This window comes from Arvicanthis niloticus, chromosome 1 (assembly GCF_011762505.2).
Source record: "Arvicanthis niloticus isolate mArvNil1 chromosome 1, mArvNil1.pat.X, whole genome shotgun sequence".
NCBI lineage: Eukaryota > Metazoa > Chordata > Mammalia > Rodentia > Muridae > Arvicanthis > Arvicanthis niloticus.
In genome coordinates this window covers 20,674,820-20,698,926 of record NC_047658.1, presented here as the reverse complement: position 1 = coordinate 20,698,926, position 24,107 = coordinate 20,674,820, and the positions used below count along the sequence as shown (strand labels likewise).

Here is a 24,107-nt window from a genome sequence, read left to right as displayed (position 1 = left end):
GAATACAGGTAATCAGCCACATGGCAGAACATAGGTTAAGATAATTGGGTTCTCTAAGTTATGATCTAGTCAGAGAAGAATCTAGTTATATGGCCAAGGTATTTGTAAACAAAGTTTGAGTCTGAGTCTTATTTCTGGGAGCAAGGGGCTGGGAGGAAGAGCCAGACATAACTTTTACACAATTCCACTAATATCAGGAACAAGTCAAGGCCGTCACTCTCTCCATATCTGTTCAATACATTACTTGAAGTTCTAGAGCAATCAGACAACTGAAAGAGGTAAAGGGGACACACTTTGGAAAGGACTAAGTTAAAACATCTTTTATTTGCATGTGATATGATAGTGTTCAGAAGTGACCCTAAAAATTATACTGGTGAGTGCCTTCAATTGATAAACACTTTCAGCAAAGTAGTTGGATACAAAATAAACTCAGAAAAATCAGTAGCCCTCCTAAAAATAAACAACAAATTGACTAAGAAAGAAATCAGAAAAACAGAATCTTTTACTGTTGTCTCAAATAACATGAGATGTGTTGAGGATAAATCTAACCAAGCAAGTAAAACACTTAAAAAAAAAAAAATTCAGGATGGCTGGAGAGATGGCTCAGTAGTTAAGAGCACTGACTGTTCTTCCAGGGATCCTGAGTTCAATTCCCAGCAACCACATGGTGGCTCACAACCATATGTAATATGATCCGGTGCCATTTCTGGTACATCTGAAGACAGCTACAGTGTATTTACGTACATTAAATAAATACTATTTTTAAAATTTTTCAGGAAAAACTTGAAGAAGATAGATCTCCCATGCTCATAGACTGGTGGGATTAACATAGTAAAAATAGCCAGCCTACTAAAAGCGATCTATAGAGTCGATGCAATCCCTATCAACATTCTACTACAATGATTCACAGATCTTGAAAGGACAATTTTTCAGCTTCCTATGGAAAGACAAAAAACCCAGGATATCTAAAGCAATCCTGAACAATGAAGGAAATGCTGGAGTTCTCATCATTCCTGATTTAAAGTTGGACTACACACAGCAGTTGTTACGATGCAAACAGCATAGTATTAGGATAAAAACAGATACATGATCAATGAGACTGAATTTAAGACCCAGACATAAATTCATACATATATTGTTACATCGTTTTTGATAAAGAAGCCAGAAATTCACTCTGGGGAAAAAAAAAAAAAAAGACATCTGTTGCTGGTCAAACTGGATATTTGCATGTAGAAGACTAAGAACAGATTCATATTTATCACCATGCACATGAAGACCCCCAAACTCGGGAGACCCTTCCTCAAGTCTCAGGAAATCACAAGAAACCATACCTGGATGCAATCAGTAGAGGTTTATTGGGGAATTAGCTAACCAAGGTCAAAACTGCTTGTCCACGCAGGAACAGGATTTTGACAAAAGGCCAGCAAGCTGAGGGTTTTTTTTTTATAGAAAAAGGGAGGAATTTTCGCACGGTTACACATGATTGGTTGCTTTACAAAGTTTGAACACCAACAGGTTGTAACACTGGAAAGACCAAGGGGGGCGGTGGGTAACCCAGAACAGTGGAACATTTCAGAGGAACCTACCCTAAACGGTCATTACCAACTATTTCAGGTAAACTATTTTTCACTTCTTCCGGCTATATCCCCACCTAGATGGCTTGTATTTTTTTATGGTCAGGAATGTGTCTTCCTGCTTTGGGCTTTTCTCACCCACAGGTGGGCCTACTGCCTGAGGCTTGAGGAATGTAATCCAGCAAGTGTCCTCTGATTCAGGGAAAATGTCCTCCACCCAGAATGTGTCCTGGGGCAGTGAAAGCCTGAAATCTTATTTCTGCCCAGGTCTAAGGGCAAAGAAAAAGTCTACCTACTTCATAAAATGGTCTTTATAATTTTTCACTCTACACACAAAACTCAAGTCCAAGTGGACCAGAGACCTCCACATAACACCAAATACACTGAGCCTGATATAAGAGGGAGTGGTGAATAGCCTTTGTTGAAGAATACCCCCCCCCAGCATAGCTGTAGTCATTTTGTTCCATGCCTGTCAGCTATTTCATATTGTTGCTGTCATATACCTGCCAGTCTTTTTCACAGAAAAATAACTTAAGAGTAGGGTCATGATGACCACATACCCTGTTATGTTCTGTATGTTGTGAAGTTTGTTAATTTTAAGAAATTCCCCAACTATAAGCTTCACATAGGACCCATCAAAATAAAGGTCAATATGAACTGTTATGTCTAAAATGGCTTGAATCAGGACTGACTACCAGGCAGTACTTCCAGCGCCTGCATGTGAGCTCATTGTGTGATTTGTGGTTTTAGCCTTTGTAACTAGACATCGAAAAAAGTTCTGGGTCACACACTCAGCCCTCAAATTCTGAGCTACAGCCCTGATTGATCAGTCTAAGGGTGTGTGTTCAATAAACCATTCCTGTCTGACTGAGATCCATATTAATGTGGTTTATAGTCGACTCCTGGACCCCAACAGCCTTAAATGCCTTGGTACAGGAGAAGAGTTTCTGAACAGAACTCTGGTAGTGCAGCCACTAAGAACAACAATCAATAAGTGGGACCTCATGAAACTGAAAATCTATACTATATTTTCAAACCCTGCTTTGGGGAGATAGCCGCCCTGCCCTAGAGAAAATAAAGCCTGCTTGATTTGACCAAAGAGTATGGGTGATGGTCTTTACTCTTGTTCAATGGGAATAATGATGATACATCTACACAACAGAGTATTACTCAGCTATTAAAAAAAAAAAAAAATGACATCTGGGCTGGAGAGATGGCTCAGTGGTTAAGAGCACTGACTGCTCTTCCAGAGGTTCTGAGTTCAATTCCCAGCAACCACATGGTGGCTCACAACCATCTGTAATGTGATCTGATGCACTCTTCTGATGTGTGTCTAAAGACAGCTGCAGTGTACTCATAGAAATACAAAGTAAATAAAAAGTGACACCATGAAATTTTCAGACCTAGAACTAGAAACTAGAAAAATCATCCTGAGTAAGGTAACCCAGACCCAGAAAGATAACTATGGTATGTATCTACATATGATTTACATGTATGTCTATCTCTCAATCTTTCTATCTCGTTGAGAGAGAGTGTGTGTGTGTGTGTGTGTGTCTGTGTGTCTGTGTGTCTGTGTGTAATAAAACCCAGATGCAGTGAGGGAATAGGAATGGGAGGCTCAGGTGTAAAGTGGGAGAAGAAACAGGACTGAGGGAGACATTGAGAGTCTCGGAATTCAGTTGCAGGTGAGGGGAGGTCAGGAAACCTAGTGCGGTGGAAAGTAACGATAAACTGACTCTTAATGGTATTTTGTTATACTTATAGATTGGTGCCTTCTTCAGCCATCATAAGAATGGCCTCCTCACCCTAGTGGAGGTGCCTCATGCCCTCAATTTCAGCACTCAGGAAACGGGCAGTTGGACCTCAGTGAGTTCAAGGTCAGCAGAGCTACAGGGAATAACCCTGGCTAGAAAACAAGCAAGCAAGCAAGAGTGACTTCCTTCTGTGGCAGTTGGGAAAAAATTCAGAGACCCACTGCCAGACATTGGGGGAGTGTGCTTGAAATACACCAAGTGGGTCTCTGATTCTTTTTTTTTTTTTTTTTTTCGAGACAGGGTTTCTCTGTGTAGCCCTGGCTGTCCTGGAACTCACTCTGTAGACCAGGTTGGCCTCGAACTCAGAAATCCACCTGCCTCTGCCTCCCAAGTGCTGGGATTAAAGGCGTGCGCCACCACGCCAGGCTTACAATTTTTTTTTAAATGTTAATCAAAGGCTTTATAAGTTTCATAATGCTCAATCAGAAGTGTAACCCAATACCCAACCTAGATATATCAACTATCTTTGACTGGTGGAGACACGTGGACGTCTGCCTTCATGCCCCCCTCTCTTTCTTGCTCCTTCTCTCTCTTTCTCTCTTTTATCACCCAGCTTCTCCTCTCCATCATCTTCTCCTCTCCTTACTCTTTCTTTTCCTCTCGGTACTCCTTCCCCCTTAGCTCCTCCTACATATCACCCTTCCTGTTAAAATAAAACTTTTCTCTCAAAATACAATTAGAGCATAATTATGTCTATTTGTACCAATGAGGTACAAGATAGTCCTAATACCCAGTCCATCATTTTGTGGACTAACCAGAACCTCTGTCATCTCTCCTAACTAACACACTTAGTTCTGAACCTAAGCCTGTTCTTTTCTAATGAGAGACAGAGATGGAGAGGATCCTGATGGAATCAGGGAGGGGGCAGGGGCTGGGAGGAGCAGAGGGAGGGAAATTTGTATTCAGATTATATTGTACGAGAAGAGAATCTATGTTTAATAAGGAAAGAAAGACAACTACAAATGCAATTTTCCATGTCTGGAAACCACTTCCACTGTCTCCAGTTCTCCCCTGCACAGCACACAAACTTGTCTTCCAGGCTCTGGCTGGCTCCACCCCACTCCTACTGCTGCTCTGGGTAATCCTCCCATGGTTACTGCTATCTCCAGAACGCTGGGGTCTTCTGCTGCAACTGGGCTGCCCTTCACCAGTAAATAGCCTCACCTGGACTAGCTTCAGGGACTCCAGCTCTGCTACACAGTGCCAAGCCTCAGCTGCTTTCCATGACCCCTTCAGACCTTCAAAACCAGCCCCACCTGGGGGAGTCTTCTGTAAAGTGGCTATTTTCAGTAATGAGTTCTCTTAACTCCCCGGCAGCCCCTTTTCCCAGCTTCCAGCCCAGTTCCTTTAAACATTTTCCCCAACGGGGCCTCCCTCAGTTTCCCAAGAGTGTGCTTAATCCCAAGAGTGTGCTTAAACAGTCCGTTCTCCCAGATTTCCTAATACTAGCAGCTCCAAACTCTAACTGGTCTAGCCTATTGTCTCAGCTCAGCTTCTCCTGGCTCAACTGTCTTCTAATACAATCTTCTTTTGTTTGGTTTTTCGAGACAGGGTTTCTCTGTGTAGCCCTGGCTGTCCTGGAACTCACTCTGTAGACCAGGCTGGCCTCGATCTCAGAAATCTGCCTGCCTCTGCCTCCCAAGTGCTGGGATTAAAGGCGTGCGCCACCACGGCCCGGCACAGCTAAGAATTCTTAAAGGGCCAGTAGAGTAGCAGCTGGGGAGCCTTTAAAGGGCTAGGCCAGGTGCACAAGATAAATCACACTCTTACATAAAGAACTTCAGCTGCCAGCACAAGGCATCACATCGGACAAGTCATGAACTAAGCTACTGTGTGTTTCCAGAAGATTCTGCCACAATGATGCCGACTTTTTTTTTTTAATTTATTTATTCATTCATTTTATCTTATTTTATGTTTTTTTTTAAGATAGCCAAATCTTTTATCTTTTTTTAAATTGGGGGAATGGGTCTCTAGTGGATGGACCTGGGGGCCTCACTGCACAAGTTGTTCATTGGCACTGCCCCCAAAATCCTGTGGCTTCATCATATATGGAAGCGCCAGAGGACTGGAAAAGGGGTCAATGCACAGAGCCTCAAAGGTGTCCTCTGCTCAAAAGGCCAGGCCCACTGTGACTGGAGCCAGTAGCTGTGCTGTCTGACTAGTGACACCAAACTTGCCCAGAGTTTTCCTGTCATCAAGCAGTTGGTCCCCCTTGTACAGCTTCTGCTCCTCCAGCTGCTTTAAGGATGTCCTCGATGATATGCTTCAGCGCGAGCACAGTGCTCGACTCCTTGACTTCAGTGAAGATGGTGGTCTTGGGGTGCCCAATCATGAGAAACATGTCCTAAGGACACCAGGCTGACAGTGCTAGCCTGAGGCAACCTCCCTGGCCCCGGAATTCCTATAGCCCCCAGCCCTGGGCCGCTCCTCCGTTGCCGGCTCACCTATGTTTTATTTTTTTATGTTATAGGCATCGGTGTTTTGCCTGCATGTCTGTTTGTCTGTGTGCAGGTATCAGATGCCCTGGAACTGGAGTTATAGACAATTTTTGAGCCGCCATGTGGGTGCTTGGAATTGAACCCAAGTCTTCAGGAAGAGCAGCCAGTGCTGTTAACCACTGAGCAACCTCTCCAGCCCCTGCTCATCTTTTTCTTGATCATTGCAAATCTCTCAGCTCCAGCTGACCAGCATCAAGTATCACAGCAAAGCAAAGGTTTCATCTAGTAACCTGGTACCTTGTGAACCACAGCTGATTCTCCAGCCCTCATTTACCAGAACCATCAGGAAGGATCTTGACAAGACTCGAGAGCCCGCCGATATCTACGGTGAGTTGGTCGGTAAGGCTAGTGTATAGATAAGATGGTGACAGTGAGGTGGATATACCTACAAAGAATAAGAATAAAGTTTATGCTCGTGGGTTCCTGTTTTACCCACTGGTTTTAATTATCTTAGCCATTCTAACCAGGTAAGAGAGAGTCTCTACGTTTTATTTTGCATTGATCTGATGGCTTAAAATGTTGAAAGTTTGTTTCTTTGCTTGTTTGCTTCCTTGCTTGCTTTTTTGAGACCAAGCCATTCTCTTTATTGCTGGCTGCTGTCCTAGAGGTCTTTTTGGAGACCAGGCTGGGGAGGGCCTCTCAGTATCCTCCTGGGCATCTTTTTCCTACTGAAGCTACATGAGGTAGCCCGTCTAAGAGAAAGGGATCCAAAGGCAGGCAATGTTGTCAGAGACAGCCCCTGATCCCGCTTTAGGAGGCCCACCTGAAAACCTAGCTGCACAACTGTTTCATATGCTCAGGGGCCTAGGTACATCTTATACATAGCTTCCTGTTAGCAGTTTAGTCTCCATGAGTGCCCAATGGGTACAGTTTAGTTGATTCTGTGGCTTTTCTTGTGGTGGTCTTTAACTCTTCTAGCTCCTTCAATCCTTCCTCTCCCTCTTCCACGGGATTTCTCTAGCTCTGCTTAATGTTTGGTTGTGGGTAACTGCATCTGTTTCCATCACTTATGGGGTCGGCCTACCTGATGAGGTTGTACTAGGCACCTGTCTGCAAGTTCAGCAGAGTATTATCAACAGTGGCAGGGGTGGGCTCCCTCTTCTCGTCATGGACCTCAAGCTTAACCAAGTCATCCGCTGACCATTCCCTCAACCTCTGTTCCATCTTCACCGCTGCACAGCTTGTAGGCAGGACGAATTGTAGGCTAAAACTTTTGTGGCTAGGTTATTGTCCCACTCCTTCCATTGGAAGTCTTTCCTGGTTACAGGAAATGTCAGCTCCTGTTTCCATTACCCCACACTGCTAGGGGTGCTAGCTAGGGTCACCCTGATCAGTTCCTGGGAGTGTGTATAGCCCTTGGTTTCTCCTCCCAGACATGCAGCAGTCCATTCCAGTCTTCTCCCTCTGTATTCTCTACCAGTCCCTCATACCTGATCCTTACTGTTTCCATCCCCAACGTCCCCCATCCACTAATTAGCATAGCTAATTAAGTTATTCCCTCCCCTCTTCCCCCTCCCTATTTAAGCCATCCCCTATCCAGCTTGAAGGGGGGGGCGGGGGGGCGCACACCATCCAGATCCAACTACCCTATCATGAACAATAAAGCTTTGGAACTGGACTTTCTCGTGTTATTGGAACCCGCCGTTGCCCATGTGGAAGACTCCCACCCCCCCACCCCCCACCCCACACACACAGCCGCCCCGCTGTGTATGTGAAACCAGACCCACCTTTTCCCACAGCTGGCGCCCTGGCCTTTAGAGAACTCATTAATATGTAAATCTCTCAAGGCTGAAGCCGGTTAGTCACGCCCTCTACCTGTGTCCTGTGTGATTGACAGTGCAGGTTAATGGAGTGAACGTGTTAGGAGCCTGGATTCTGGCGGAAAGTCTCTTACAGGCCTGTTGGGTCTCCAGGCCTTCCAGCCAGCGCTTCAACCAAAACCAGCCATCCTATCACGGTCCTACACCACTCCTCTCTCCCTCTCCAGCCAAGATGTCTACTCCATTTCTGGTGGCTTTCTGTTGTTGAAATACAGCTTTAATCCATGGTGGTCTGATAAGATACAAGGTGCTATTTCAACTTTCTTGTATCTGTTGAGACTTGCTTTGTGTCCACATATGTGGTCAATTTTGGAGGAGGTTCAGTGAGGTTCTGAGCAGAAGGAATATTCTTTTTGTGTTTACGTGAAATGTTCTATAGATAATCTATTAGGTCCTTCCCCCTCCCTCGTCCCCCCCCCCACTTAAATCAGAAACACCTTCATTGACAGTTTAGGACAATTAAAACACACGCAAAGACAAAGAGAGCACAGCAGTGTAAAATTGCAGCACATGAGTTAATATTCTTCACCCTCATTGTCTCCTTCAGCACTATCTGCCCCAACCTCCTCATAACCCTTCTCTAGGGCAGCCACGTTCTCCATGCCCTAACCCACATACCAGTGCACAAAGGCACTCTTGGCATACATCAGATCAAACTTGCTCAGCATGCACACAGCTCTCTGGACCTTGGCCAGGTCACCACCAGGTACCACAGTGGGAGGCTGGTAATTAATGCCAACCTTGAAGCCAGTGGAACAGCAGTCCACAAACTGGATGTTACGCTTGGTCTTGATGGTGGCAATGGCAGCATTGACATCTTTGGGGACCACATCACCATGGTACAGCAGGCAGCAAGTATTTACCATGGTGAGGGTCACATTTCACCATCTGGTTGGCTGGCTCAAAGCATTCATTGGTGATCTCTGCTATAGACAGCTGCTCATGGTAGGCTTTCTCAGCAGAGATGACAGGGGCATAGGTGGCCAGTGGGAAGTGGATACAAGGGTAGGATACCAGGTTGGTCTGGAATTCTGTGAGATCAACATTCAGGGCCCCATTAAATCTGAGGGAATCAGTGATGGAAGACACAATCTGGCTAATAAGGCAGTTAAGGTTAGTGTAGGTTGGGCACTCAATGTCGAGATTTCTAAACAGACGTCATAGATGGCCTCATTGTCTACCATGAAGGCACAATCAGAATTCTCCAGGGTGGTGTGGGTGGTGAGGATGGAATTGTAGGGCTCAACCATAGCAGTGGGAACCTGGGGGGCTGGGTAAATGGAGAACTCCAGAACTCCAGTTTGGACTTCTTTCTGTAATCAACAGAGAGCCGCTCCATCATCAGGGAGGTGAACCCAGAGCCAGTTCCTCCGACAAAGCTGTGGAAAATCAAGAAGCCCTGGAGACCCATGCACTGGTCAGCCAGCTTTCGAATCCTGTCCAAGACAAATCAATGATCTCCTTGCCAATGGTGTGGTGGCCTGGCAGCACCCTTCTTGCCTGTGATGAGCTGCTCAGGGTGGAAGAGCTGGCGGTAGGTGCCAGTGCGAACTTCATCAATAACTGTGGGTACCAGGTCTACAAACACTGCTCAGGGCACGTGATTGCCAGCTCCTGTCTCACTGAAGAAGGTGATGAAGGAGTCATCTCCTCTCCAAATGGTCTTGTCACTTGGCATCTGGCCATCAGGCTGGATGCTGTGTTCCATCCAGGCAGTAGAGCTCCCAGCAGACATTGCCAGTCTGGACACCAGCCTAGCCAGTGTGGATGAAGACATACTCACCCATATTTAATCCTTGAAGTGGTCTGCGAAAACTGAGGGAGTGAAGAGAGGGTGACAAAGATCTCCCACTTGCAGACTACCAAGGAGTCCAGGGAAGAGGCTGCTTCTCTCTTTTTTTAAATTATTTATTGTATGTAGGTGAGTACACTGTTGCTGTCTTCAGACACACCAGAAAAGGGCATTAGATTCTGTTAGAGATGGCTATGAGTCACCATGTGGTTGCTGGGAATTGAACTCAGGACCTTTGGAAGAACAGTCAATGCTCTTAACTGCTGAGCCATCTCTCCAGCCCCCATTAGGTCCTTTTGATTCATATCATCTGTTACTTTTATCATTTTTTCTGTTTAATTTCTGCCTGGATGACCTGTCCATTGGTAAAAGTGGGGTGCTGAGGTCTTAACACAGTATTAATGGCCAGGCAGTGGTGGTGCACGCCTTTAATCCCAGCACTTGGGAGGCAGAGGCAGGCGGATTTCTGAGTTCGAGGCCAGCCTGGTCTACAGAGTGAGTTCCAGGACAGTCAGGACTACACAGAGAAACCCTGTCTCAAAAAACCAAAAAAAAAAAAAAAAAACAAAAAACAAAAAAACAAAACAGTATTAATGTGTTATGTTCAATATGTGATTTAAGTTTTAGTAATTTTTCTTTAATGAATGTGGGTGCCCTTGCATTTGGGGCATTAGTGTTCAGAATTAAGATGTCATCTTGGTGGATTTTTCCTTTGAGGAATATGAAGTGTTCTTCATCTTGTTTAGATTACCTTTGGTTAAAAGTCCATTTTATTACATATTAGAATGGCTATTCCATCATGTTTCTTGGGTTAGCCTGCTCCTAAGGCTAACCAATCTTTGTCCATCCCTTTATTCTGAGATAATGTGTATCCTTGTTGTTGAGCTGTTTTTCTTGTATGCAGCAGAATGGTGAATCCTGTTTTTGTATCCCTTTTGTCAGCTTGTGTCTTTCTACTGGGCAATTGCATCCATTGATGTTGAAAGATATTATTGAATGATTGTTCCATTCCTGTAATTTGATGTTGTCAATGTGTGTGTGTGTGTGTGTGTACATACACTTCCCTTTGTGTGGTTTTGTTGGTGTGGCATTATATACTTCCTGTGTATTCTTGAGTGTTCTTACCCTCCCTGGGTTGGAGTTATAATTCTTGTATACTCCATAGGGATGGATTTGTAGACAGATATAGGTTAAATTTGTTTAAATTTCTTATGGTATATCTTGTTTTCTCCCTTTATAGTGATTAAAAATTTTGCTGGGTATAGAAGTCTGGGCTGATATCTTTGATCTCTTAGGGTCTTCGAGATCTCTGAGATATCAGGCCCTTCTGGCTTTTAGAGTCTCTGTTGAGTAGTTGTATGTAATTCTGATAGGTCTGCCTTTATATGTTAGTTGGCCTTTTTCCTTTGTAGCTTTCAATATTATTTCCTTGTTCTGTACATTTAGTGTTTTGATTATTATGTTGGAGGAAGATTTTCCTTTCTGATCCAATCTATTTGGTGTTTCATAAACTTCTTGTATGTTTATATGTATCTTTCTTTAGGTTGGAAAAATTATTTTCTATGATTTTGTTGAAATTATTTTCTGGACCTTTGAGCTGGGATTCTTCTCCTTCCTCTACTTCTATGATTCTTAGATTTGGTCTTTTCATTGTATCCCAGCTTTAATCCTTAATATTTTGTGTCAGAAACATTTTAGATTTAATATTTTCTTTGATTAACATATTGATTTCCAGTTGTATGTTCTGTGTGTGAGAGATTCTTTCTTCCATCTCTTGTATTCTGTTGGCAATGCTTGGATCTGTAGTTTCTGTTCTCTTCCCTGGGTTTTCTGTCTCCAGTACTCTCTGTTTGTGGTTTCTTTATTGCTTCTGTTGTTTCTTGGTGGTTTCATCCTTTCAAAGGAGGACTTGTGTATCCTTGTCAGGTTTGAAAATACTATATAGTCAAGGCTGGCCTTCAACTCCTTGCCCTTCTTTTTCTACCTCTTGGGCAAACAGGCTTTTTGAAACAACCTTGCCTGGAAACTAATTATATGGCCCTAACTTTTATAATGTTTCAAAGACCTGATAATAAATTTTAAAGGCCACCAATCTGGGCAATATGTGGAGCCCCAATTTCCCTGGGCTTTAGCCCCAAGAGGATAGAACCAATGTTCTCCTACATTCCATTTTTCACACAGTCCTGTCACTCAATAAATGTTCTGTTAAAAAAAAAATATTAAATCTCCTGATTTCTCCATATCTTTAATTCTAGCACTCTAGGAAGGTGAGACAAAGCATTTCTGAGAATGAGGCCCTGGCTTGTCAACACAGTACATTTTAGAACAGGTTGCTTTATTAGGAGAGACCCTGAGTCTAAATAAAACAATAGAAAACAGAACAATTATGATTCAGTCAACAAGACCAGGACTCTCTGGGGTCAGGCAGAAATCTGAGTGGTACCTAAGTGAGTGTGTGTCTAACAGATTTGAGACTCTGCAGGGTCAGAGGAGCCTAAGAGTATGGACCTTTGAGTTTTCTGTCTGAAGAATATATGTAAGCCCTGGTGTAGAAGACTTTTAATCCAGCCACCTGGCTGTACTGACCATACCCAAAGATATTTGAAGTCTCTGTGATCTGGCTGGAACACAGCTATGCCAAACATGTCAATCCCTCTGGCTGGAATCCTTTAGTGTGGTTCAGTTTTTTGCTTCTTCCCTTGGAGTGTCCAAGCACTGCTGCATACCAAGCAGGAAATGTAGAAGATAGTTGACTTTCACAGTGTGCTTCTTCTCTTGGGGTGTCTAGGAGCCCGATGCACACAGTGCAGGAAAAGATGAAGTGGAATTTAGAATGGGTGAGTCAGCAGGGTTATTTCACATTCCTCAAGTTAAAGATTGCAGCTTGGGCTCCTCAGATGAGGTGAAGTTGAAACCTTGATAAGAGCCGGGCGGTGGTGGAGCATGCCTTTAATCCCAGCACTTGGGAGGCAGAGGCAGGCGGATTTCTGAGTTTGAGGCCAGCCTGGTCTACAGAGTGAGTTCCAGGACAGCCGGGGGCTACACAGAGAAACCCTGTCTCGAAAAACCAAAAAAAAAAAAAAAAAAAAAAAAAAAAAGAAAGAAAGAAAGAAAGAAAGAAAGAAAGAAAGAAAGAAAGAAAGAAAGAAACCTTGATAAGAAAAGGAAGTCTGGCTGGAGTGATGGCTCAGCCATAAAGGCTAGGCTCACAACCAAAAATATAAGAAAAGGGAGTCCTCCAGTTTGCATTGAGCTTAGGAAAACTGTCTGGATTTTGTACACCACAACCTTACTAAGGTACGAGGCACAACACTTTAGTACACACCATTAATTGCAAACAACGACATCCAAATGAGAGACAGTGATGAATTAGAGAAAAATTTGACAGCGTGAGTCAGATAGGCTGCACCAAACTCTCAGGAGAACAGCGAGTTGAGAGCAGCAGAGAGAGGCATTTAAGTGAGTTGAGAGTCAGTGCAGCGAGTTCAGTGCAGGTCAGTGGAGTTGAGTTTGTCTGTGGGTTCATTCAGTGAAGGTCAGCACAGGCAGTTGAAGCCAGAGAATGAGAAAGCACCAGAAGATTAGAATACATTGACAAGAATTAATTTGACGCCAACAGAACTGTTCAATGAGAAGCTGACAGAAGCAGGATTCAACAAGTAAGATTGGAAAAAAGTTTGAATGAAAAGAATTGAGTTGAACCAACCATGCAGAGTTCAGAAAGAACTATATAGTATGAGTTAGTCAGCGGTAAGACTCCAAGATGACACTTACATCAAGGGAAATAAAAGATACATTTATACTCTGGACCTTGGAGTAGTGGGCAAACCCAGAGAGGTATCTGAGCAAGGTACAATAACTGACTGGTTGCCTGGTGAGTTGGTGTTATGAATAAAGTTTATATATCATGGATATGCTGGGGGCAAGGAGGTGTTCCCTTCAAAAAAGACAGAAGGTGCTGAGGGAGGAGATCTTTGGGAGCATTCTGGAGATGGTGTGTGTGTTTGGAGGTTAAGGTCCATCCCCAGCTTGATGGGTACAGGGTGTTGAGAAAGGTTCAGGAGATATTTTTTTTTTTGCAAGTTGTCAGCATAGATGTGAACACTGAGATCCATAGGAGTGCAGGGCTCAGGAAAGACAGGGGAGGAGTGCTGATGAGACCACTCAGTGCTGGTCCAGCTACTCTGATTTTGTACACTGTTCACCAACCAAGGCCTGAGCCTCATGTTGTAGAAGAAGTCTAAAGAGATTGATGGGGAGGCCTGAGGATAGATGTTAGGGACTGTGGGGCTTCTCTGATGTATTTTTCTTTTATTTCCAGGTTCTTCTATGTTATGCAGTGAAGTCTCCCAATGGGACCAAGTTTCTATGTAATGCTAAGACCTCCACTTCCCCAAGGCTTCCCATTGCTACTTGATTCACAAATAATTGGAAGACGCTCTGTAAATTCAAGAACAAATCTTTTAGGTCTCTAGTGAACCCAGACTTCAAAGCTTCTCAAGGTGCCTCAGGTCTACCAAGTTCTCCTGGCTTCCCAGGTACCTTTGGTGTCACAAATTTTTCCCAACGATTCAAGGAGGCAGAGGGTGGAGTGCACTTTGTTCATCAAGGAACAAAAGCTAGTCCTGGAAGAATATTTTGAAAAGTGCACATACACAACCCATGAGCAGTGTGTGGCACTGGCTCAAAGGCTTGGATTGATGGATCACAAGATCAAGGTCTGTCCCCTCTTGTCTCTCACCCTTCCCTAGTCAGCTAGCCATTCCCCCATCACCCAAGTGCACACTTCCCTAACTGTCCCATCTCCTTGTCCCAGTTCCAGGTTGTAGAAGGGTGATGAAGGTGTATTCAGGGCTGGATTTGCATCCCCTGTAGCCTCGAAATGCAGAATTCTGGTATGCTGGGGAGACATAGTGGTTCCACACAATATCAGGGAGGCATAGACATCAGGGCTCTCCTCAAAATTTATGACTCTTAAGAGACACATCCTTAATCTGTGGATTTCACATCCAGCTCATTCTGCCTCCATTCTTCTCGGGTCCAAGAACCTTAGAGTTCTGTGATGTGTTCTGGGCAGAGACCAAGTCCCAGACTTTTCACAAGCATCTTCAGATTTGGGACACAATTAGTACACAATATCTCTCCTGATCTCTCCTTTGTTGTTTTGTTTTGTTTTGTTTGTTTTTTGCTTTTTCTAGATGTGGTTCCAGAACTGACATGCAAAAAAAAACTACCTGGGAAGCCTGCATGTGGGACTCAAGATAGGCCTATAGACCCCAGAGGCTGGGAACTTCCGATTTTCCTATTTCCTCTGCCAGTGCAGTTTCTTTGTGCCAGAAATGTCTGAATGTCTGCTGCCTTCCTCAACTCAGTCCACCGAGTACCTCCCCAGACCAGGAATCCATCTTCTCCAACGCTGATCCAGCCTGTGGGGAGCTTTACCCAAAAAACACAAGATCTGGGAGCCGAGGCAGCAGAGGGAAAGGCTAGAGTAAAACTGTGGAAGCAAGGCTGGATTACTGTGTTAGATCTTCCAGGGCCAAAGGCATTGTCTTTCTCCTGGCCTCTTACTGTGGGGATTCCTTGTCCCAGAGACATTCTGTCTTCAATTGTCATCCCACTTAGCCCTTCAAATACTTCACCAGACTCAGAATCCATATTTTCCATGTGGGAGAGACCATCATGTGTCAGCCCTCCTCCTCCACTGCACTGTCCTGCTGTGCATTAAAAAGGGTCCAGGGAGATCACCTAAGAGAAATTGGGAAAAAACGGGTGAACGCAAAGAACCACGACTTGTCGATAGGCTGATCAAACTGTAATTTTTACTTTTTCACACAGGGGTTATAAACACAAAAAGGCAGGATGTGGGGAAGGGGATGACACAGGAGCGTAGGTGTTCAGGGGGAGTACAGATATCTTCTAGAACAGGGTATTGGCTGGGTGAAGGTTCAGGGGACAGTTCACTATGACTCTGCCTATGATTCACGTGCCCTTATCTAAGTTGGTACTATCCACCAAGGCTACCCAAGGTCTAGGACTATCCACAAGACCTATGACTACTTGTTCCTATCCAGGCTGGTAAATTTTCACCAAAGCTACCTGTTTACAATATCTTATAGTGATCTGTTTCAGTGTTTTTCCACAGAGACCCGAGACTTTGTGTTAGCAGGCTGACTTAGGCCTATGGCTAATTTTAGGCCTTCAGTGTATAAGCAAGGCTGGCCCTGACACTCCACTAAGCTCAAGTATGTTCCGGAGTCTGTCTTCTCCATTGCTCAGACCAACAAGAGTCTCTATGTGAAGCCCTGGTGTCTGTACAGGCTGACCACGCCCCGGCAGCACTATACATAATCACAGGCCAATTAGCAGTTTATGCAACAATCTGCACAACCAGTTCTAGCCCAAGATCTTGCCTAAATTGGCTCCCAACGCCATCACAGCTTCAGCGGGTCCAATGGTAGCAGCAAAGGAAGCTGGAAGCCCAAGGGAGAAACTCCATTCCAGGGGGGGTATTTTTTTAATTTTTTCAAATTTCATTTCTGTATTAGATATTTTTAACATATAGAAAATATACAGCTGCCGAGCAGTGGTGGCACACGCCTATAATCCCAGCATTTGGGATGCAGAGGCAGGCGGATTTCTGAGTTCGAGGCCAGCCTGGTCTACAAAGTGAGTTCCAGGACAGCCAGGACTACACAGAGAAACCCTGTCTCGAAAAACAAAAAAACAAAAAATAATAAACAAGAAAATATACAGCTACTTTTTTTTCAACATGACATTTTTATTGATTCTTAGAATTTTAGATAACATACTGCCATGGACCACCCCAGTTGGGTATGGGAGTCCCTAGGATGAGGGTCCTCCAAGGGTAGGTGGGTAAGGATTCGGCGGTGACGAACAGAAACAAACACAGAGGCAGTTTGAATCTGAGTGTATTTTGCAGCTCTCACGCAGGGGTTCTTATACATAGAAAACACAAATACTACAGCTCCTAGGAGATGTTTACAGGAGAGCAATCAGCGGAGGACACGAATCATCCAAGCATGCCAACTCTACAAAGATATATTCAATAAATCACAAAGAGAACAGGTAACATCATTATTATTTGACACAATAAAAGTCATTCAAGTATTACAACTCTGAAAGGATGTAATCACCCAAGGCCAGTGGCAGATCTCCAAGAGCAGGTTAATTCATCTTTATAATCAGCTATTAACATCTAATACCTGATTATTTTTTTATAAATCTTCAATGCACAAATGTAAACTATTTTAATTCTTTTTATTTAAGGCTTTCTTTACCATACACCAAAGCCCTCCTCTGATGACACATGTGTAACTACATGAAATTTTATTGTTGGGAAAGTTTTATCATAATACTATTATGTAGCTTTGTAAATGATTATAAAATAAAGCCTCAGTTTCCCTGGTGGCAAGGTCATGTTAGTGACCCCCATCTCAAGAGATGATTTCTTACCCATTTTCTTTGCTTAAGATCTTAGCGTAGGCTATCAGGAACATGTAAATAAAAAAAGGACTAAGAGAAACTAAAGCATAAGTTGCCGTGAGAGCTATGGCTCAATGTTTTGTTCCTGGTAAGAGTTCCACAACCGGTCCCAAGAGTCGTCCTCCTTTTGAAGTTTTTGCCTTAGTCTGTAGAGCTTGTCACACAGATTCTACTGGGGTTAGTGTGGCAACATACCACCTGGTCACATTCATTTCCCCATCCTTCCAAGTCCACCCAACCTTGTGACCTTCCCTAACAAAAATATTTTAAAAAATAAACATAAAACAGGACCAGTCTGTGTTCTGTACATACTCATCAGAGCATGGTTGCACCGAGTCCTCCTCCTCCTCCTCAGACAAGGCCCACAGATGCAGCCAGGGCCATAGACGTGGACTAAGGTCAAAATACAGGCCACTCACATCAATATGGTCTTACAGCTACAGCAAGGCCTGTTAACACCAACATGGCCACAGGATAGAGTACAGACTCGTTATAACTCTTAGATAAAGCATTTCTTCATGGAGTCTACCATGCCTAAAAATTCTGTGGGTCTTCGTTCTTCTCCTAAGTGTTGAGATTCCAATCATATGCTAACAAACATTGCTTCACTGTGATCTTCCCTAATCAGTGAGTTGCACTAATAAACTGTGTTACTTATACTTTAAAACAATAAAGTGATTTTTAATACAATTCCACATGTGTCTCTTATTACTTCACAATGTGTCACAATAACAAGAAAATGAAAATCTTACGTGTTTGCAGTGGCTCAGAGCAAATTCCAGCAGCCAGTTCAATTCCATTCCAGTTCAATTCTGTAGCTCATATGGGTGTTTGATTGATTGGTGACGTCTAAAATATGCCCTTGTAAATAGGCAGAAAATATTACGTAAATGTAGGAGCTCTTTGAAGTTTATCCCATAGATTTCTACTGGGATATCTTTATCCCACTGAGGACCAGTCACATGCATGGATCGGGGCAGCCTGTGAATGAGCTTTCAGGAGACCTCTAGGTGCTCTGCTCTCCCTTCAAGGCACAGGCCTGAGCCCTGTGTTGTACAGAAAACCTAGAGCAATTTATGGAGAGACCTGACTGTAGGAGGTGGGGACTGTGGGGCTTCTCTGATTTAGTTCCCTTTAAATGTGTGCATACAGGACTAGGAAGAACTCACAATGGGATCTCCAGTGACCTTAGGACCAGAGTGAGACTCCGGATAGCCTAGATAGGGAATGGTGGTGGTATTCTGGCTCAAAAGTGTGACAGCCAGGAAGGTTATGACTAAGCAGGCCCTCCTCCATCTAAAGGGGGTAATCATATTGGGTGTGTGGACCACACTTTTAATCCCAGTACCCAGGAGCCATTGGCAAGTGGGTTTCTGTGATAATGAGGCCTGTCTTGTCTGTATAGTGAGATCCAGGAAGTCAGGTACATGTATAAGGACCCTGCCACAATTTTAAAAGAAAGAAAGAAAGAAAGAAAGAAAGAAAGAAAGAAAGAAAGAAAGAAAGAAAGAAAGAAAGGAATTACAAGGTGACAGCAGTGGGCAGGAAAGAGTAGGTCCCCTGGGAATCATGATGAGAAGAGACTCATTTCTTGAGATGGTCACAAAGAGGCCAGGGAGTTCATACAGAGAAACCCTGTCTCAAAAAAATGAAAACAAACAAACAAAAAAAGTCAAAATAGGTGTCTTCCACGTGCCTTGGTTTCCATAAGGTTTGGCTGCAGACTGATTGTGACCACAGGGTAGGAATGTCTGCTGGATGTGGGGGGTGAGAGGAGAAGCCTATGGAAGGGTCCTAGGTAAAGATTCAATTAAGGCCAAGGCCTTGGAGTAGAACTTCAACACCAGGGTGGATCTGGGTTAGACCTAAGAGCCTGCTGATAACCAGGGTAATTAGAGCATGAGTGCTCTTAGAAGATGAGGGTGGGATGGAGTCACTTGGGTGTTGCCTGTTCCATGGCTCTTCACTCCTTGGTTAAAGACAGGCAAATCGAAAGAGGATCTCCGACTTGTTTTTTAATAAAAATTATTTTATTTATTTGCATTTCAAATGTTGTCCCCATTCCCCATCCCCCATCCCAGAGTTCTTCTCCCCATCCCCCTCACCTTGGGCTCCGAGAGGGTGATCCCCCACCCACCCATCCCCACCTCACCACCTCCAGGGATCTAGGACTTTAAAACATTGGGGAGGACATCCAATTGCCAGCCTCCCTGGGCTGACAGTCTCATATTAATACATGAGAATAAGAATTAATTAATTGCATGTTTACTACAATGTTAAAAATACTGATAGGCATGGGAGACCGAGGCAGGTGATCAGAAAGTGTGAGGCTCCTGACTGATGCCTGCTCTGTAAGAATTCTGAAGCATGTGCTGGGTAAGCACGACGGGTGGTCTCTGGAGCTTTTCTGATGTGTTTCCCTTTTCCAGATTCTTCAGTAGGAACATACGCCAATGAGATTATGTCTCATGATTCTGCAAGGAATTTACCTTTCCAAATGTGTCAGAGTCCCAAGATGTCCAATGCAAACAAGTCTTTCAGTCCCTGAAAGGTACCTATGTCACCAAGAGCCCCAAGGACCATCAAAAAAAATCAAGTATAGGAATACATCCAGGTCCTGTAATGGGCCCAGGATTACCAACACTGAGAAGACTCTCAGGGCATCCAAGTCCTCAGATACCTACAAGGTCCTCGGTGAGATCTCTTTTCCAGGTTTTTTAGGACCTATGGTGCTGTCAGATATATATGGTAACCGACAAGCCTGCCTTGTGGCTTCAAGGGAGCAGCTGAAAGTACACCGTCCGTGAACTCCAATGACCAAGCCAGCTCAGTCAGTCAGCAGGGTCTCAAGGGAGGGAGTGAGGATCAAAGAGAGAAAAGACAATTAGACAGCATTATAACATGACTCCAGCCAGAGGCTGAAGCAGGCTTATTTATTTTTCCCCAGCCAGCTTTTATACCATTTTTGTACATGCAAAGAATAGGGTCAGTTCTTAGGTCACAAAGTAGTCAAACAAGGCAATCAACAAAGTTCTGTGGTTACTGTGCCTAGGGGCTTGTCAGGATGACCAAGATAAAAGAAATGCCATACTTTCCTTCCCTGTGTTTACCTTGAGCTTTGTATTCGCCCAAATGTAAATATTCTTATCTGAGTCCACTCCCTTGTCTTCCTAGCCCAGTGTAAATATTCTCACCAATATCCTAGAAGTGGCATCTAAGGCTCTCTGCACTCCAAGGAACAAAAAACTGCTGCTGCAAGAACATTTTGATCAGTGCACATACCCAAACCTGGAGAAACGCTTGGCGCTGGCATAACTGATCGGTGTGAGATTCCGGTCCGCTATTCCTTTCCCTCTCTCCAGCAGCCGCAATTTCCACTCCCCCATCAGGAACCTGAACTCTGTGCTTCTTAAATGCTTAGGGCAGCGTAGACGGTCATGAATGGTGGATGTGCATGCATCCAGGGCTGGACCTCACATTCGGCTTCGACCCGGATACCAATATAGATGAGCGTCATTCCCCTGCAGGGTCTCAGACACTAGCTGAATCTTCATGGTCTTTGGTGTCAGGTCATACACATTCTACCTGACTACACCCTCTTAGGGACCTTAGCCTCAGACTTCTCCTTCCATCCAGAAGCTTCACCTTGTGATCCAGTTAGAGGCAAACAGGTTATTTCTCTGATGCCGGGAGCCTCCGGGCCTGGAGAAGTTTGAGACGGGCACAGAATAGGACTGACTCTGGCGTGGCTTTAAAGATTGATAGTCTCTGGGTGTTCTAGCTCTCTATACTAAAATGCTGATAACTTCTAAAATGTCCTAAAAACTTTCTTGCTTTTTCTGAAGGTAAAAAGCTGCTGGTTTAGGCGATTGACACCTGTAGCCTAACAGTGGGAGATTGAGTAATGTGGTTTTTGTCCTATCACAGCAGGAACTGCCTGGCTCTAACTTTCAGCCTGCTGGTAGAAGTCACAGAAAAAAAAAAAAAAATGGGGGGGGGGAGGGAACACTTTAAAAAGTGATTATAGCGTTTATTACTAAGTTGTAAAAAGTTTCCTTTGAAAGCTCTCTAAGAAAAAGGGGGAAAACAGAGCGAATGAAAAAGGGAAATAAGGGAAAATTCTTCTTCGCACCTCTTTGTCTAAGAAGTGTTCTGTCCAAAAGGTTCGCCTCAGCTCAGTCTGACTCTTCCCTTTGTCCTCAGCACGTATACATCTTTCAGAATACATGATCACATGGTAAAAGAGTTCATCACAAGTTCACACATATTCAAATCATAAATCGAGTAAGAAGTTTGCAACAGTGAATGTTTACACGCTATCCATTAGGAGTATTTATCTGGCTAAACATTCATCACCTGTCACAATTCACAGGTTCACCGAAAGGTAAAAACCATAACTAAGTTACTAGTGAAGTCTTGTATAGATAAACCCAGTCAATATTTTATCTTCTGTCCTAACTCCTATAATAAATCGTTAGTTCCCTTTTTATGACCTTTCATTAATGGTTTTACAACCTCTTGGAATGTGCTCTGAGTGGAAGAAAGTCTGGTCACTATCTTGAAGCAATTAACTGGTGACACATGGGAGACTGGCAGAGTTCTCATTGCAGTTTGACTATCAGAAAAGCACCTAATAGCAGTCCCACTATAAAAGAGCTTAATAAATACTGATATAATTTTTGGAATTCTTATGGAATCATCATTAAGAATTAAGAAATGTTCTATTTGTATACAAAGCTTCACTACAAGACAGTACATATTCATTAATCTTCAGAGATCTGCTCAAAAGGGTGGGCTAATACCTAGTGATTGTCATATATGTTTAATAATAGCAGGAAAAGCATATTAATAGCAGGAATCTTTTCTAAAATGATTTTCTCCTGGGCTTTCTTCATCATAGATTTTAATCTAAAGGGAAGTCATTTCGGGAGGATCACCTGCTAGTATTAGCGTGTCCTATGATGGCTGCTGACACTCTGATGTCTCCTTTGTTTTTGTTTTTTTTTTGTTTGTTTGTTTGTTTGTTTTTTTCAGATCTGGTTCAAGAACAACCAGGCTAAGTACAAGCAGAAGAATCCCTGGAATGTTCCAGAAGGACTGCCAGAGACAAATGGAGGCTCTAAAGATGTTTCTGAGTCAATACATTTTCCTGGTTCCTTACCTGTTGTTGCCTCTGCCAACGAAGAGTCCATGATTACAGCCACATTGGGTGTGGATTCCATTCCCAAACTCAACTGCAACCAGAAATCTTCTCTGCATCAAGATCAGGCCTGTGGTGGTGCCAGGTGTAGTCTGCAAGAAGACCTGCTTCATGGCCATGCCCCTGCTACTGATGGGGACTCTGGTGAGTCAGCACCAGTTGAAGCCCAGACTGACCTAGCAGTAGCTGCAGCTCCAGTTGCCATGGTAGCTGCTGCTCAAGGACCAGAGGGCCTTCAAGATTCAGGTCCATCTGCTAAGGAGCTCTGGATGGATACTTGAAGTCGGAGGACTGGCATACTCGGAGATACACCCGGACTCCAAGCAACACTTCTCTCCCCTTGACTGATCTAGGCCTTTATATCGAGGAAGAGGTATGTTGGTGTACACCCTTAATCTCAGGATTTGGGGAAATTAAGCAAGCCTATTTATAATAGCTTCATGCCACTATAGTGGGGTTGTTTTTAAAAATTTGAAAATATTCATTTCTTATTGTTGCATTATATGTTCTTTAAATATAAAAAGAAAAAAATACTGCAAAATTAAAAAATGTTTTTGTCAGACTTTTCCCCTCAAATATTTATACATGTGAATGCCTGCAATGCATGTATGCAAGTGTCTTGGACTCGGAGGCAGAAAAGAGTGTAGGATGTCCTGGAGTAAAACTATAAACATTCCAGGTCTCACGTGTGTGTGCTGGGAAATGAACTCAGATCAGAGGATCTGAGTTCCTTTAAGCAGTGAGCTCCCTCCATTCTTACAGATTAATAATTATTTAAACCATCCCCCCTTCCCTTTTCCTCTGGGAATGGGGAGTATCACCTCACCCTGGCACATCAAATTTCTGTAGGACTAGGCATATCCTCTCCCACTGGGGCCAGATAAAGCAGCCCAGCTAGGGGAATGGGATCCACAAACAGAAAGCCAACTGAGGGACCGTCTCCACTCAAGTTTAGGGACCTGCATGAAGACCAAGCTGCCCATCTGTTACACATGTGTGGAGTTCTTTGTCTAGATCATGGTAGCTCTGTGTTTGTGGTTCTGTCTGAAGAAACCTGCAAGTGTCCAGGTTAGTTGACTCTGTTGGTCTTTCCACCGAGTTCCTATCCCCTTCAGAGCCTTCAACCTTTCCCCCAACTCTTCCAGAAGAGTCCCGGAACTCTGTCTAGTGTTTGACTCTGGGTCTCTGCCTCAAGTTTCAGCTGCTGAGTGGAGCCTCTCAGAGGACAGTTATGCTAGGCTCCTGTGTGCAACCATAACAGAGTATCATTAATAGTGTCAGGGATTGGTGCTTGCCAGTGAAATGGGTCTCGGGTTAAACTGGTTATCGTTTGTCCATTCCATCAGTCCCTGCTCCATCTTTGTCCCTGCATTTTATTAAACAGGATAAATTTTGGGTCAAAACTTTTGTGGGTGGGTTAGTGTCCTGATCCCTCCACTGGGGTCCCTCAGCAATCAACCAAAACAAAATTGTCGTGTTGGAGCTCAGTGGGCAGAGTGGGCACCATCCTCACTACCAAGTCTACTGTGTGGTGGGTCATGCTGGTAGTCCCAGCCCCTCAGTGTCATTATCAGCTACACAGCATTGTTCAAGGGCAATTTAAGATACTCAAGGCCCTACATGAACCAAAAGTATTGATACTTTTCTGTTGGGGGCCGACTTTTAGCAGAAAGCGGCTATCAGCTTTGCAGCCATCTTGAGCCATATACCCTGACATGAGACTTGAATTACAATAGCCTACAACAGCTGAGAACACTCCGATAATCTTGGTTTAGATACCTTGAGATTAAAAGTGTGTGAGATTAAAGGTGTGTGACTTAGAAGTATAGAGATCAGAGTTAGAGACAAGACCTAAGGGCATGATTAAAGGTGTAACTTAGAGGCGTGGCTTAGAATCAGACTA

General features: G+C 43.8%; 3 pseudogenes; 1 reads left to right on the top strand and 2 right to left on the bottom strand.

The window, feature by feature from the left end:
- Window positions 1–5,380: 5,380 nt before the first annotated feature.
- On the bottom strand, window positions 5,381–5,729 carry LOC117718249 (elongin-B pseudogene; annotated as a pseudogene).
- A 2,492-nt stretch (window positions 5,730–8,221) lies between these two features.
- LOC117718232 (tubulin alpha-1C chain pseudogene) lies at window positions 8,222–9,493 on the bottom strand (annotated as a pseudogene).
- A 2,800-nt stretch (window positions 9,494–12,293) lies between these two features.
- Window positions 12,294–22,485, top strand: LOC117694718 (oocyte-specific homeobox protein 5-like; annotated as a pseudogene).
- The last annotated feature ends 1,622 nt before the right edge of the window (window positions 22,486–24,107 follow it).